The sequence below is a fragment of the Nuphar pumila genome, chromosome 7 (assembly GCF_984573655.1).
Source record: "Nuphar pumila chromosome 7, dmNupPumi1.hap1.1, whole genome shotgun sequence".
Taxonomy (NCBI): domain Eukaryota; kingdom Viridiplantae; phylum Streptophyta; class Magnoliopsida; order Nymphaeales; family Nymphaeaceae; genus Nuphar; species Nuphar pumila.
The window spans coordinates 119320941-119336704 of NC_143255.1; the positions used below are offsets into that span (position 1 = coordinate 119320941).

The 15764-nt window shown below is 37.6% G+C and overlaps 1 long non-coding RNA gene and 4 other non-coding genes across 6 annotated transcripts in view; all 5 read left to right on the plus strand.

The window, feature by feature from the left end:
• LOC149833172 (uncharacterized) overlaps positions 1-15764 on the plus strand; it is a 46215-nt gene that overhangs the window by 23390 nt on the left and 7061 nt on the right. The window contains exon 4 of one of the 2 annotated variants that reach the window (XR_016433404.1): positions 11612-11887. The exons of the other annotated variant lie outside the window; for it this stretch is intronic. This is a non-coding gene — a long non-coding RNA (uncharacterized LOC149833172). Of the gene's footprint in view, positions 1-11611; positions 11888-15764 lie in introns of those variants that run through there. 2 annotated transcript variants of the gene reach the window in all.
• Positions 9893-9966, plus strand: LOC149833181 (small nucleolar RNA Z199). Its single transcript, XR_016433473.1, has one exon. It is a non-coding gene; the product is annotated as a small nucleolar RNA Z199 (small nucleolar RNA).
• LOC149833182 (small nucleolar RNA SNORD18) lies at positions 10119-10197 on the plus strand. Its single transcript, XR_016433518.1, has one exon. It is a non-coding gene; the product is annotated as a small nucleolar RNA SNORD18 (small nucleolar RNA).
• Positions 10349-10438, plus strand: LOC149833183 (small nucleolar RNA U54). Its single transcript, XR_016433470.1, has one exon. It is a non-coding gene; the product is annotated as a small nucleolar RNA U54 (small nucleolar RNA).
• LOC149833184 (small nucleolar RNA R64/Z200 family) lies at positions 10524-10615 on the plus strand. Its single transcript, XR_016433496.1, has one exon. It is a non-coding gene; the product is annotated as a small nucleolar RNA R64/Z200 family (small nucleolar RNA).

Genomic DNA, 15764 nt, shown 5'->3' on the forward strand with positions numbered 1-15764 from the left:
GTGTACCGTCAAGTTGATGTCAACATCCAACCACACTTTCCTAATTGACAAGGCCACTTATTATTAAGTAATATTTTTAATTAAAATATTACTAAAGTTTTAGAGATTTTAGAAATACCAAAAATAAAATTAACAAACACAAAAATTACAAACATGTCCCAAAAAACAATGTTTACAAAAAACTTGTTTGGCACATCACGACTTTTACTCAATATATTCATATTTACTAGTATACTAACTAAGACTACATTAAAAGACATACTAGATGTGTATTCTTAATATAATGCACTCATTCTAGTTACCATTAAGAGCATCATAAAAACTTTGTTTAGCAAATACATAGACATATGGTACTAATATAAGATATGTTGATTGTTTAAGACCAAAGTTCACATTATCAATTTTATCTCGAAGGCTTCTAATGAGTGTGATTATTAACCATTGTCTCTCAGTAAGGTTATTGGCCGCTGCGCATATCAAATTGCCTAATTAGCAGAAAGACAATGTGTAAGACCTATAAAATTTTTAAAAGTTTATATTTTTTATAAAATGAGCATTTTTTCTATGTTGAGCATAGTGGCATGGTTTAATTAGTTAAATTTCATGGTTTGTTATGATTAAAATGGGTTGCAATTTAATTTTTTTTTAGCAAAATTTTCAGAATTATTAAGTATAAAATGAAATTCTTTTGTGTTCAAATGGGTTTGGACCCAATGGGTCGACCAATTTAACATTGAGATTTTAATTTTATTTAACCCTTATTTTGATTTGTTTATGTGAGGGTTACTTGAGTTTTTATTTTTTTATGTTATTATTTTTTGTGGCCTATTTTAGTAATTCCATTTTTTTTAGTTTGGGGTGTGATTCGGTTTGGTTCCCACTCAGCTTGGAGTGAGAACTGACCCACATTGGAAACCTATTTTACGGTTGGTGCATTTTAGGAGAAAGAGTGGTGAGTGGGGCACACACTTTAGAACACCCACCTCACTTTTCTCGTTCTTCTCTCATTTCACCCAGCCCGACTGACTCCTCCCCTTCTCTTTCCCATTCATGCCACAACCACCCTTATCTCTCTTTTTCTCTTCCCTAAGGCCGTGAGACCCCCCTTTCTCTTGATGCCATTCTCTCCTTCTCCCTCATTTTCTTCTCCCTTACCTTTCATAGCCCTAGTCATGAGACCCTTTCTCCCCTACCTTTCATAATCCCAGCCATGAGACCCCTTCTCCCTTATCACGTTACACCCATCTCTTCTTCTCTCTCCCTCTTTGAGAAAACCGAAAACCCCCAAATCCCTTATCTTCTTCTTTCTTGGGTTCATTTTTAATGAAAACTTACCCACCCTCTCCCATCCTCATCCTTGGGAAAGTTGTTGGAATTAAAGGATGCCCTAGAGGGCCAACTGACCCCTTTTTTGCAATTTTGGCGGAAGAGCCACCAAAACAACACCTCACCTCTCTAGTTCTTTCTCTCTCACTTGTTTTGAAATACTTGCCGGTCTTTATTAGGCCGTTAGGAGCTTGGAGGCTGCCGAAATTGGTGGACACTACAATTAGAGATGTTTGGAGGTGGCAGTCATACCACCATCGATTTTGTGGAGGAACCCCTTGGCATATTGGGTTTTCTCATTTTCCCTAGTTACATCTAATTCCCAAGGTAGGATTGCTTGTATCCTACATCGATTTGTTTGTCGCCGACAATGTATCTATGTTCGACCATAAAAGGATACAATAGCTATAGCTTCTTCTCCCAGCCAAGAGTATGTTATCACCTTGTGTTGAATGCGGGGGACTGTGCCTAATAGGCCTTTGGAATCATATAAAATACATAGAATAATGAACATCCTGAACAATTGTATATGGGTGTGAACACCCACATTACCTCATGAGTTTTTGTTTTTAATCAAACTAAATAATGCATTTGATATTTAGAAATATTTTTGCCAGATGTATGATTAGTATAATATAAGCATGTGGTTCGCTTATATTTTTAAGTGTCATTGCATATGAGCATGCATGTGAATCAAAGTAATATATTGAATTGGTCATATAATTGACTTGTTTATTTTGCATGGATACAACTAATTGCATTGATATGCATATGCATGCAAAGCATGCTGGAATGGTCAAGTAAGTGATCTAATGAATTATGGCAATGATGTTGCAGAAATGTATTGAGATACATGTGCATGTGATTTACGTTGTGTTTGTCATGATATTGACCTATTTTCTCAATTATGCAAATGAATGAATGCATATGAATGATGCTTTGACTTTTATGTCTCGAGTGTTTATAAAATATGCGTTAATGATGTATGTTAAAGTTGTTTATGCTGAAATATACCTATGTGGAATGTTATACTAGTGACAAAATGCCTATTGTGTGTACAAAGCATGAATGCTTGAATGAATGAATGAATTATGAAATGTTTTTCCCTTGACCATCTGATGGCGGATCTGGTGATGATGCCTATCCACAATCCATGATCCAAATGGATCTCCACACACGGAAGCCTTAAGTATTAACAGATGAGTTTGAATAAAACTCAAACACTCTGTGATTCGATGCCTGAGGACTCTGTTTCGACAGAAAAGGTAAACATGAAAAAGTTGTGCAACGAGCATACCTTTCTAATGAATCCAAAAACACATGATTTAGATTTGTGATTATTGACTTACGATAGAATATCTGGGACAGATGAACAAGACAACTGGAACAGACTGGTGACCAGTCCAACAACTTTGAAAGGATTTTCAACCCCTCTGGCGTTTGAGTTTGGAAAAACTTAGAACAAAAAAGTTGTGAATAATTATTTTGTCTTTTTAGAAAGTCAAAGTTTGTAATTTTTAAATATATATTCAATTAGATATGAGTAAAATACATTGAGATACTTTCACAACTAAGTGTTCGAATTCCAGTGTAGAAAATTTTAGCATGCAGAAACAAACTCAAAATTGAAGAATTCAAACGATTGATTCAACTAATTATCACAACATGAAAATTGTTTCTTCAAATGTCAACTTTCTAAATCATCAATCAGATCACCAAACAAATAAGTAATGAGCAAGATATGATTCAAATATGGAACCTTATCAGGAATTTATAAATAACAGAATTGACTTCGATCACAGAAATTAGGATAACTTTCCAGGAATTTTAGATGCCCAACGAAACCTATTTAGGAAAAATGCTAAACATGAAAAATATAGAGCCAGATGTTAGATTTCCAACAAGCTAAGTCTCACAATTTTTTGTTCAACCATTTTGGAGAAATAATTAAAAAACAAAACATTATTAGAGATACAAATAACATAGTAGGACTTTGGTCACATTCAGGCAACATAATTCGCCAAGAATTTTAGCCATGTTGTGAAGTAGATTCAGGCAAAATGGTAAACATAAAAGTTGTAGAGGTGGATCTTAGCTTAACAACGATCTTAAGAACGCCTAAATCAAACTAGTATCTAGAGAGATATGATTCAAATACCGAGATAGTGTCTGACAATCCCAAATGCAAGAACACACATGAACACCCAACACAAGTAAATCCGATTTTTATCTTTAGAAGAAAGTAAATTCAATATTAGATGCAAATCCACACAACCCAAGTTTTGAAAAGATAGAATCACATAAACAGCAACAATAGTAACTTGAAACTAAATCCACAATCTTCAACAATGGTTTCCAACAATCAATGATATCAACCATGCAAAACACGAAGTGATAACAAGATATGGAAATGTGTATCTCGTTTGCAGCCAACGAATGGAAGCACACTGCAACAACAACACCACACGGTTCAACAACAAAACACCAAGGTCCACGACAACAACTGGATGGAATCACAAGAATTAGGTTCTCAGCCCACTAAGGCTCCTCATGACAGCCTCAAAGATCGAACTCCATCACACGACTATAGTTCTTCCAAGAAAATTGACCTCCCTTCTTTCCTCTTTACACTCATTCTTCCCAGATTTTTTTTTCAAAATAACAAAAGCCCCCCTGTTGGATGACCCTCTCTTGTACTCTTAAACCCTTGGAAAGGGGCCTCATAAAGAGAGAGAGAGAGAGAGAGAGAGAGAGAGAGAGAGAGAGAGAGAGAGAGAGAGAGAGAGAGAGAGAGAGAGAGAGAGCCCTTCCCTAAGTTGGTGCCCTCCCAAGGCCAAGAGTTGGCTATTTAAGGCTAGAGCATTAACAACCCTCCCAACAACCATATTGACTTTCAAAGTCAATGCTGGATTAAAAAAGAAAACTATAATTGTCCTCCCACAAATGGCACCAACTGGGTCTTAAAGAAATTCTTTGGATCTTGGGCCAGATCCAAATCATTTCTAAGATCTGGATCAGTAAAAAAAGAGTTTAGAAAATATTACTTAGACAAAAAAAGAAAATTACCCTGCAACCCCATACACCCTCTAGTGCCACAAAAAGATCCTACAGAGCACTAGAACTATTCAGATCCGTACAATCCAATACCTAAAAAAATAATAAAACAAGAATAAATATTTAATCTGATTCCTCAATTTGACAAAATGGAATCGAAAATAAAAATTACAATTTTTGAGAAGGTAAAAACAAAATTATCAGAAATTGAAATATGATAATCAAAACGGATTTTGATTCTTAAAGATCCAATTGGATTCAGATAGTCTTGCATGTCATTGGATCTGTGAGGTATTGTATCTCAGATCTGGTTTAGTGAGTTGGATTTTGATCCAACTCATCTTTACTGCATTGATGATCCAGATGCTCTACATCACCATCACGTGTTGAATGATGAATGATGCATCATGTCATTACTTGAGAATGCTTGATATATTTTCTTCAAGTTGAGTATTAGTGTTTTCTACAAGGCAAATTGAATTTAATGACCAACAATATTTATCATTTTTGATGATTGACATGATGTATTGGTCAAGTTGCATCATCGAGGGCTTCACTATTAACCATTACCATTCTTTGGGACTTTAGTTTTTGTTTCCTATTTTTTTAAATGACTTATAAAGACCGTTAAACATTGATATTTTGGAATGATAGAACATGGTGAATGTTAGTTCTTTGATTATGTATATAGTTTGAAAATCATTCCATATGATTACATTTCTTTGTTATCCCTCTGTAACTCTACTTAAGGTCTTAACCTTTTTGAGAAAATTTATTTTCACATTAAAAGACTTTACTTTCATTACGACTTCCTTTATATAATAAAATTCAATCAGGTTTTTTGTTTATGGATGGTTCTGCCCTAGACCTAATGCTAATAACATAATAATACACCCGCACTTACGCTTAGGGATGACAATGGACCGGGGCGGGGGACAAGGTCTCCACCCCCGCCCCGTCTCAAAATTTGAACCTCCACCCCCGCCTCCATCCCCGTTTCATGTCCTCCATCCCAGGTCCGAACAGGGATGAGGCAGGATGGGGCCCAGTTTCCCCTCGGTCTATTGCCATCCTTTAGAAAGATTGGGGATGGAATGGGGCGGGGCGGGTTAAGGCGGGGATCATGACGGGGATGGGGCAGAGCAGAGGAAAGCGTAAGTCCATCCCCGCACAGGGATGGATTTTAACCTTCATCCTCGCCTTCATCCTCGTTTCATGCCCTTCATCCCCGGTCCAAATGGGGCGAGGCGGGGCCCCGCTTTCCCCCGGTCCACTACCATCCCTACTTTCGCTCATGTGATGTTTCTAAAATTTTGTACTGTTGAAATGTATGCATTGATAATCTTGTTGACTAATTACTTTAATGAAGTTACACTATATTTATATAACAATACGACAAAAAAATATTGAAATTCTTAAAAACATGAAAGTTTTAAAGGTTAGATTTTGGGGGTGTTACACCGTGTCGGGTCTACTATAAGCATATGTAGTGCATGTTCCATGGTCTATGCCAGGTCCTCAAGTGATTTCTCTATAGGCACCGTGAGTAGGTCTATCTCTTGAAGTTCTTGGATTCAAGAGGCGTACTGTGCGAAAAAAGGAATAAGATACATTACACTATCTCAACTCACTTAGACTTATACCCCTAAACTATTTTGTGACACATTAAAGGCAATGCATCCAAAATTTTGAGGTTGTTTTTAAGTATCGAAATTGACACAACTTATATAACTGTTTAAATAAGCTTGTCTTGCAACTAAAACTAGTAAAACCTTGATAAAATCTTATACAAATCATAGTTGCATGCAATAACATAACGATAATTCATGGAGATAACTAAGGTCATATTTTAATATTTATGAATTTCCTCAAAAGTTATGAAAAGCCATATAAAACATCAAACATGCCTTCTACAAACTCATCATAAGGAAAGAAGAGAGAAGAGGAGAAGAATGATAGGATTGAAAATGGTGGTGGTGGTAAGCACGAAAATGGTAACGACAAGAACAATGGTGTAAATGGGAATTGGGTGGTGGGTATTTTGGTGAGAGGACAGAGTATATAGAACTTATAATACTCTTATCTTTAAGAACCATTCCAAGATTTTGGATCAACATGATCAGATTAAAGCAAGGGACCTATATTGGGAGGCAGTCGAATTTTGGACCAACATAATTTTGGTTTTTCTCTTTCGACAACCGTGGTGGAGAAGCTGCTCAGCCACCACCACCCCCTTCATCGTCTCTCTTATTTTTCAAATATTTTTATTTTATTTTTCTCATGCTACACAAACAAGTACAAATTTTACATTTAGGGCATGTTTAAAAGCATGAAAAACTCTCTTAGGAAAATGAAATTTTATGTATGAGACGTTTTGATATGATATTTTTTCTAAAATAAAAAATTTCACTTGTTTGGGTAGCATGAGAAAAATAAAATAAAAAATCAATGAAGAGAGGAGGGTGGTGTTGGTGGAGCTTCTCTGACACAGTTTTTCAAGAGGTGGGTGATGCTGAAAAACATCATGGGCTGGTGGTGTGGAGCTTTTGGATGCCGTTTTTTGGGAGGTGGGTGATGGTGGAAAACATCATGGGGTGGTGGTAGTGGAGCTTCTCGATGTAGTTTTTTCGAGAGGTGGATGGTGATGAATGTTAGAGAGAGCGGTTACCAAGTAGGTGGTTACGATGGGTGGTGGTGAGATGAATGGTGGTAGTGGAGTTTCTCTAACATGGTTTGCTGGGAGATGTGTGATAGTGATGGTGGTGAGATGGATGGTGAAAATTCAACGTGTGAAGGGTGATTTTTTGGAAGATGGGTGGTGGTGGTGGTGAGATAGCGGGTGAGGAGTGTAAATCACCTTTTTCTTTTGGTAAAAAACATTATTCCACTCTTTTTGAGTTTTTGAGGAATGTTTCTTATAAAAAAATGTACTTTTTAAAAAAGGTCTCTCGTTTGGAATGATTGAAAAACTATACGGGTTTACCAACGGGGCTTCGATTGTTTGGTAGGCGCTGTCGGATCACCATGTGTTGAGACGTTGCAAGTTCAACACCCAAAGGTATGAAGTGTAACTGCCTAAACCGAGCTTGCCTATAAAAAAATATACTGTTTTTCTACTTTGTCACTTTTTCTACAACTTTCTCACTTTCAAAGTATCTTAGAAAAATTATTATATCAAAACTTTTCATAGCCAATTTCTTTTTTTCCTATGAAAAAATTTCTTGCTTTCAAACCGGCTTCCTTTGCCTAACGAGATGGCTTATTAGGGTTTTGAGTCACCCACTTCCGCTAGGGTTTTGTCACCCCACCTCCTCTCCTTCGTAGCCTTTATATATACCGACTTACAGGAAGGAGCCACAGGGCATAGGCGGTGGCAGCAGCGGCCACTCGAAGCAGACTCTCTCTGCCTCTCTCTCATCTCATCCCCCTCTCCTCTCCCATGGCGGAAAGCCCCTTTGATCCCGTAAGCCCTCAACCCAACATCTCTCTCTCTCTCTCTCACCCTTTGTTCTTTTTCCCAAATGGGATCTGGAAATGATCAACGCCGTCTTCAAACTTGTATGGATCGTAAAAGCCCAAGGTGAGAGAACCCCTCCTCGTTCCTGTCTCTCACGATAAACCTCTCCCCCCCTCTCTCTATCTCCTTTCTTTCCCTTTGATCCCCTGTTTGATTCTGATGGAGATCCGCCGCTTCAGAACGCGTGAGAGCTGAAGGCCTGGACGCCTTTAAGAACGATGTATGGCTTGTTACACCATTCTTTTCGGATCCTAAGAATCCCCACTTTCTTAGGGTCAGAGTCTCAATATTCTCTTGTTATTGATGTTATTTTAATGATTATCAATATGTTTATTTTTTTCTCTTCCATTTTATTGCTTTTGTGAGGCGTTGCATTCTTTGGTTGATACCAATGGATGTGTCAACAAAAGCATAAATCAAATTCGTTTTGAATTCGCAATGCAGACCATTCAATTCTGTGAAAAATGGCTACACCCTTGTAGTCATTAAGGCTTGATTGCTTTCATTTGCTTTTTGAAGTTTTCTGATTTATTTCAATCTGTTGCTTCTCTTACCCATTTCATTTTGAGCTTCCTTGTCTTACGCTAGTTGGTTGGCTCATGCAGAGAAGCATATAGCAATTCCCTATAACAATGCCACTGTTAAACAACTTGTTGCGATTCTATAGCATCACGTTACCTGTCTCCTGGTACAATCATGTAATCTGTCTGTTTGGATACTTAATGGTAGTTTTATTATTGTTAAAAAGCGTAATGAAGAAAATTAATTGAGCTAGAGTGCCACTATCGGTTCGCAATAAACTGTTCATAGTGTGCTGAATAAGATGCTCACAAATGAGTTTGTCGACAAGACTTTGATATTTTTCTGAGGGTGAAACTATGATGGTATATTGTTAGTACTACTACCATCTGAACTTTCTTTCTACTTTGTAATTCATATGTTTTTGCTAACTACAGTGTTGCATTTCTTTTGGGTGCAATGTTGGATATTTATTGGTTGAATGCATGACTAATCCAAATTGGCCAGCTAGCCATTCCTTCTGCTTGCCCCATCCCTTAACAATCCATAGCGACATGCTCTAGGATACGAGTTGCCATTTGATTTTAATAGCTTGGAATTTGGTTGTATCAACCTAACAACCTCCTTTGAAGAGGCCGCGACAATTAGGTAATGTATAATGCTTAAAAATTTCAGTTGAAAGGAGTTGGGCCAGGAAAGCTGCTGATCAAGATTTCAAATGCCCATTCTATGCCTCAGATTTGACATGGAGTTAGTTACAAACTGATTGGAGGAGTTCATAAACCCACAGGTTTGGTTCTTTGGTCTAGGCCTGATCAAATTATCATCCTTGGGATCATTGGATTCACTTTGTACTCGATGCACCACAATGAATCATCAATGTCATCTATCAAAATTGGTTTGTCAAATAAGAACAATCTGGTTTTCATGGATGACATTGGCATTTGGAAATGTCTATTGCATTTTAGGCTCTGTTTGAGAGCGTGGTTGCATTGAGATGGACACGCCATTTCCTTGTGATTTCAAAATATGGTTTTGCTAAAATGCGGTGTTGACGACGGAATTGCGGACAACATCCTCATTTTAATGATATGGTGTGGGAACTGCCAACTCCATTCCTAATGCAGTTTTTTGGCAACAACATTGCTCCCAACCCGCATAGAGCTTGAGTACTGAGGAGCGTTTGATTGTCTCTGTGGGATGCGTGTACAATCAAACGCACGATGTGCTGGATGCTGGAACACAGCATTCCTCATGACAAATTTGTGGTGTTACTGGCAGCAGTGTCGGGGATTGGGGGGATCAAAATCTAGGAGTCAGGGAGGGGGTACCCCACCCGACTCTCCTCTCAGCTCACATCTGTTTAGGTTTTGGGTAACCTCACTCCTCTTTCTCCCCCATCTTCTTCCTTCCTTCAACCTCTCTCTCTCTCTCTCTCCCTCTCTGAAATTCCCTAGAAGAGCATAGAAGAGAATTTGTCAAGTGATGAGGAAAATACTGCAACAATATGATCAAACCTGATTTTCTTTGTATTTAAGTCTCTGATGGCAGCTTTTCTCTTCGTTTCATTCATTTTTTGTTCTAGTGTTTCTGGCTTTTGATTTTTTTTATTGCTACACAATTCTTCTTATTGTTCCTTTTTTTCCTTTATTCTGTTTTTTTAAATGCCCTTTCTCTTTTCAATAACACGAATGGATCCGTTAGGAGATGATGACATCCTTATTTTGGTCCGTGTTTCTGATCCACCCGTGACTGATACTTTTTCTCCAATCTCTGATCCCACAAACGGATTCTTTTGCTTATTTTCCCTTTTGTTTTCTTTTTGTTTTTTCATGTGTTTTTTTATTTTTTGGTCTGATTAGTGCTCTTCTTTGTTATTTTAAATATTTATTTGGTCTTGTGTTCAAATACGTTTTGTATCATAACCATGGTGGCTCAATGATTGGAAGCCAGTATCGGCTATATACGCTATTCTGAGATTTCTCAAATCTTTGCTGATAAATGAAGAATAATATGAGAGCTTCCAAAAACCCTTTGGTTTTGATTTCCTATGATTTTGAACAAAACCCTTTTTTGCTGTGTGTTCAGCCTTTCTATTCACTGTGGGCATCTGCTGTGATGAGTTATGATATTTCCATTCACATGTCAGACTTTGGAGACGCGAGTCTATGAGAAAATACATCATTTTCTGAGCAGATTGAATTGAGGAGCTTTGCCGTTTTGATATGCCCTGTTACAGTTAATATTGGTTGCCCATTCCAATTTGAACTGCTATTTTACTCCATTTTTTTATTATTTTCAATATCAAAGATCGACTCTGGTTTTTAATTGTTGAAAATTCTTTCTCAAATTGCAATTTTATTTTTAATCGTATAATAAGAATTTCAGTCTTAAACATCTTGTTTCTTCCTCTACTTAGGCATCAAGTTACCTGTCTCCTGGTTTAGAGGCCTATCCTCGAAATAATTGCTTTACACTACATTATTGGTTTTAAATTAAATGTTCCCCGTGATTTCATGAGCAAGCACTTAATATTTTTTTTCCCTAGTTGTTTTTTCAGCAGTTTTTGTTCCCAAGAGTAGTGTGATCAGAGACCAAGGGTTTTGGCTTAGTGGGATGGGGCCTAGACTGTTTGACGGGCAGTCTAGGCTCAAATCCCATGGGCATCACCCCCGCTTTAGTCAAAGCTTGGCAACTCCCTGGGTCAAGTGGTAAGCCCTCTGAGTTTTACGCTGACATGGACAGAGGCTGAAGTCGAGCCACCACTGCTGCTAGGTCTCTGACCTTGGAGCATTTTTTTGTTTCAGAGTAACAAAATAAAATAAAAGTGATAAGATATTTTTATTAATTCGAGCAACTTTTTTATTTCCATCTATAACTCTAAGAAACCACATCCCACACTAAGAAACCATTTCTAGTGGAATGGGCCTTGGCTCAGCCTGCCATACTTACTGCTGTCTAGGACCCTCGACCCTGGTGCCTATGCTGGTTGTTGGTTTGTACAAGAGGGGGTGACACCATGAGGACTTCCTGTCTATCGGTTAAGGACCCCACTCCGCAATGCCAACCCACCCTCTTTGGGGCTTATTTATTTGAGCAACTTGTTGCACCTTTTTATTGTTTTGAAAAGTCTTAATTTTGATGTACCTTTTGGAAGCTACCATTTATCACCCACTCAATTTGTGTGTTCTGCAGGGCTCGGGTAATTGCAATGATTTGATCCCGAACCAGTGATCCATTTGGATATGGGATTCCAAGACAATCACCCTTGTCAGTTAACAATCCTAGCTCTCTACAAAGTAAAGAGGGTGGATCAGGTTCCGTCGTATTTTACACTTTTGAGTGTACCTTTTGTTAAGAAAAGTGTTGCTAATGAGGAAGGCCTTGCTAAGGAAGTTTTCAAGTCGCCCGAAGGTGCAACATTGATTGTCATATTAAGATGAATAATACAGATAGATGACAACTCTCTTTCCTTGATTTTTTAAACTGTGGTTAGGACCCTTGCCCCCAAAGCCTATGCTGAGCATCAGTTTATGCAAGGGAAATTGCGTGTGTGGCAGTCGAACCTTGACTGGGTGTCTGACACGTGATTTGGCTACGATAGGAAAGTTGAAGATAGTGGTTGTTCACAACAAGACAATAATAAAGGGTTATATTGTAACTCCGATGAGCATGATAATATTGGAAAAGGTAAGCCACATGAGAAGGTTCAATTGATAAAGTTCCAATTTTTGCAGTCAATCATGGTTAAGAAAAGAGAAAGGAAATTAGATGAGAAGAGAATAAGAGGTACATCATTAAGAGTGTTTTATGCAGCAAGAGGGCTTAGGTTTTCGTATGATTAGAGGTGGTCTTACATTCACCAATATTGTAAATATTGGTAACTATAGTTACTAACCTTATGTGAGTCCCTTCACATCTAAAGCTGAATATGTGTACGTAAGGTGAGACACCAAGGAGAATGTGTAAGAGAAAAATAAGAAAGACTAGAGGAAACAGTGAGAACATTTTTTTGTGGACATAGGTTACACTAGCCAAACCATGTTAATCCATCCTTCTTCATGGTTTTTTTTTACTTTACATGGTATGAGCGAGCCCATCAGCCATCTACATGCTTAGTGATCTTTAAGTTGATTTTGAAGGCTTTATTACAACTATTTTTGCCTACCAGTCGATGTTACCATCTTTTGTTTATGTGTTTGATATCTTTCTTACTCAAGAGAAAGGATGGAAATGTTGCTGCCAAAATATCCTCATCAAATATAAGCTAACTCAACCTCTTTCTTCTCCCAAAGAGGTTGAGGACGTGGAAATAATTTTCGGGGCTGTGGGGTATGAGGTAAAGGTTTGGAAGGAATTTTCAAGCCCAAAAAGTTGGATCTAGCCAAGGTCAGGGTTGTGTGACATCAATTTTATGGTCGCAAAAACTGCACTGCATGTTAGTGCTATGACATACCTAAGGCATTTGCTTCTATAGCACGTTAGTGCTATGGTCACACAAAAACTAAACTACCCTGAAGCAACAAATCATGTGGTGACTGATCAAGGTTTGGTTGAAAAGAAAGATTATCAAGAAAACAACTATCACCATCGAGAACAGGTCCATCTGCTTATTTCTAATACTTAACTTCATTCTCAACTTTAACTTAAATTCTTTCATGTTAAACAATGTATTGCATGCCCCTAACACTAAAAATAACCTTCTATTTGTGGCCAAGTTCATCCATGATATCGACTATATTTTTGAGTTTGCTTCTCATGGGTTCACGGTTAAGGATTCACAGATAGGAACCATTTTCTTTTGGCAGAAACTTCTCAAAATATTGGTAGCAATAGGAAAGAGGCTCATCTCTCAACCAAAGTGAAGGAACTGACAACCGATATATGTCATTGTGGTCTTGGCCATCCAAAAATATGCTTTTCAAAACTCTTGAGAAAAATAAATTTTGGCTCTTGAGAAGTGCAAATTAGCTATTTTTTGTTCTGTGTTTGATAGCTGAGATGCATTTTCTACGATTTGAATTCGCTGAATTTTGTGCCTCTCAATCTCTTGAATTGATTCATGCTGATTTGTTCGGCCGCAAGGATTCAGATGTTATCTTCTTTAGTGGATGACTATTCTTGATTTTCTTGGTTATTTTATTTAACCAGAAAATTTGAAACTTAAATGTGTTGAAAACTTCAAACACGGTTGAAAAGCAACTTGAGCATAAGATTAAGATTTTTCACAATGACGGGGAGGTGAGTTTCCAAGTAAAAGTTTTCCATATTTTTTGGCAAATCATACAATTAAAAGATGCCTTTCATGTCACACACCTCAACAAAACAGTGTTGATGGGATCGGTATGAGTCTAATGGTGTTTGCTTTCATCAAAATGATTTTTTGGGCTGATGCTTTTTGAGTGATAGTTCACATTATCAACAAGTTACCAAGCTCTATCCTTAAAAATAAGTCTTTATTTGAGTTGATCTTCAAAAGAACCCCACAATAGGTGCACATGCTATCAGCATCTTGTCCCATATACTACAACAACAACAACAACAACAACAACAACAACAACAACAACAACAACAACAACGCCTTCATCCCAAAACAATTGGGGTCGGCGGTATGAACCAAAAAAGAAAATCATTCTGGGTCTTCCACATGAATCCTTCTCCTCCAATCATTTCTATTCAATGCCATGTCATCGGTGAGGTTCAAAGCATTCATATCCTTTCCTATCACCTCCATCCATGTCTTCCTAGGCCTACCCCGACCTCTTTTAACTATTATATTTTCCCATTTCTCAATCCTTCTAACTGAAGCATCATTAGGCCTTTGCCGAATATGTCCAAACCACCGTAAACGATTCTCTCTCATCTTATTTTCAATGGGTGCACCGCCTACCTTCTTACGTATCTCCTCGTTCCGAATCTTATCTTTTATTGTATTTTCACACATCCATCTCAGCATACGCATCTCAGCTACACTCATTTTTTGAATATGATGTCTCTTGGCAGCCCAACATTCCGTACCATATAGTAAAGCGGGACTAATAGTCGTCCTATAAAACTTTCCCTTCAACCCCAATGGCATTCTACGATCGCACAATACTCCAGTTGCACTTTTCCATTTCATCCACCCAACCTTTATCCTATGATTTACATCTCCATCAATTTCTCCATACTTTTGAATGATAGATCCCAAATATTTGAAACAATCATCCACCGGTATTTCTTGCTCACCAAGCTTCACTACACTCCCATCACTACTTCGTTGCTTACTAAACCGACATTCCATGTATTCTGTCTTACTCTTACTCAACTTAAAACCTCTTGCTTTCAATGTCTGTCTCCATAATTCTAACTTAGCATTAACCCCAGCTCTAGACTCATCAATCAAAATAATATCATCAGCAAACAACATACACCACGACACATTTTCTTGATTTGATCTCGCAAGCTCATACATCACTATAACAAATAGGAAAGGGCTTAAAGCAGATCCTTGATGTAACCCAACCGTTATAGGAAAATTGGTTGTCACCCCTCCACAAATGCGGACATTGGTTACCACTCCTTCATACATATCCTTAATTATACTAATGTACTTGAGAGAAACATCTTTCTTCATCATTGTCCACCAGAGAACGTTCCTAGGTACTCTATCGTATGCCTTCTCCAAATCAATAAAAACCATATGCAAATCTTTGTTCCTCTCTCTATTTCTCTCAATAAGTTGTCTAAGAAGATGTATAGCTTCCATAGTTGATCTTCCAGGCATAAAACCAAATTGGTTCTCCGATATCATGACAATCTTCCTCAACCTAGACTCAATCACCCTCTCCCAAAGTTTCATAGTATGACTCATGAGTTTTATACCACGATAGTTTGTGCAATCTTGTATATCACCCTTATTCAAATCTTGTTAAAAAGATTTGTCAACCATTCTAAACCTTTCTCTCCCAAGCATTTCCAAGCCTCGATAGGTATACCATCTGGGCCAACTGTCCTTCTTGATTTCATTTTCTTCAAAGCCTCTGCAATTTCTTTCTTTTGAATCTTGCGCATTAAGTCACGATTCATTTCATGAAAAGGAATGGACAAGTCTCCAAGATCTTGAGCATGACTATCATTAAATAGCTTATCAAAATAATCTTTCCATCTCTCCTTAATCTCCTCATCTTTGACTAAAACCCTTTGCGTTTCATCTTTGATACATCTAACCTCCTTATATACCTTATCCCTCGCGTTCCGAACTACTTTTTTTGCTTCCTTCTTTGCTATCAAATACTTCTTCAAATTCTCATTATCACGACTCTTACTTAGATTTCTATAACACTCTTTTTTAACCTTAATAGTTAAT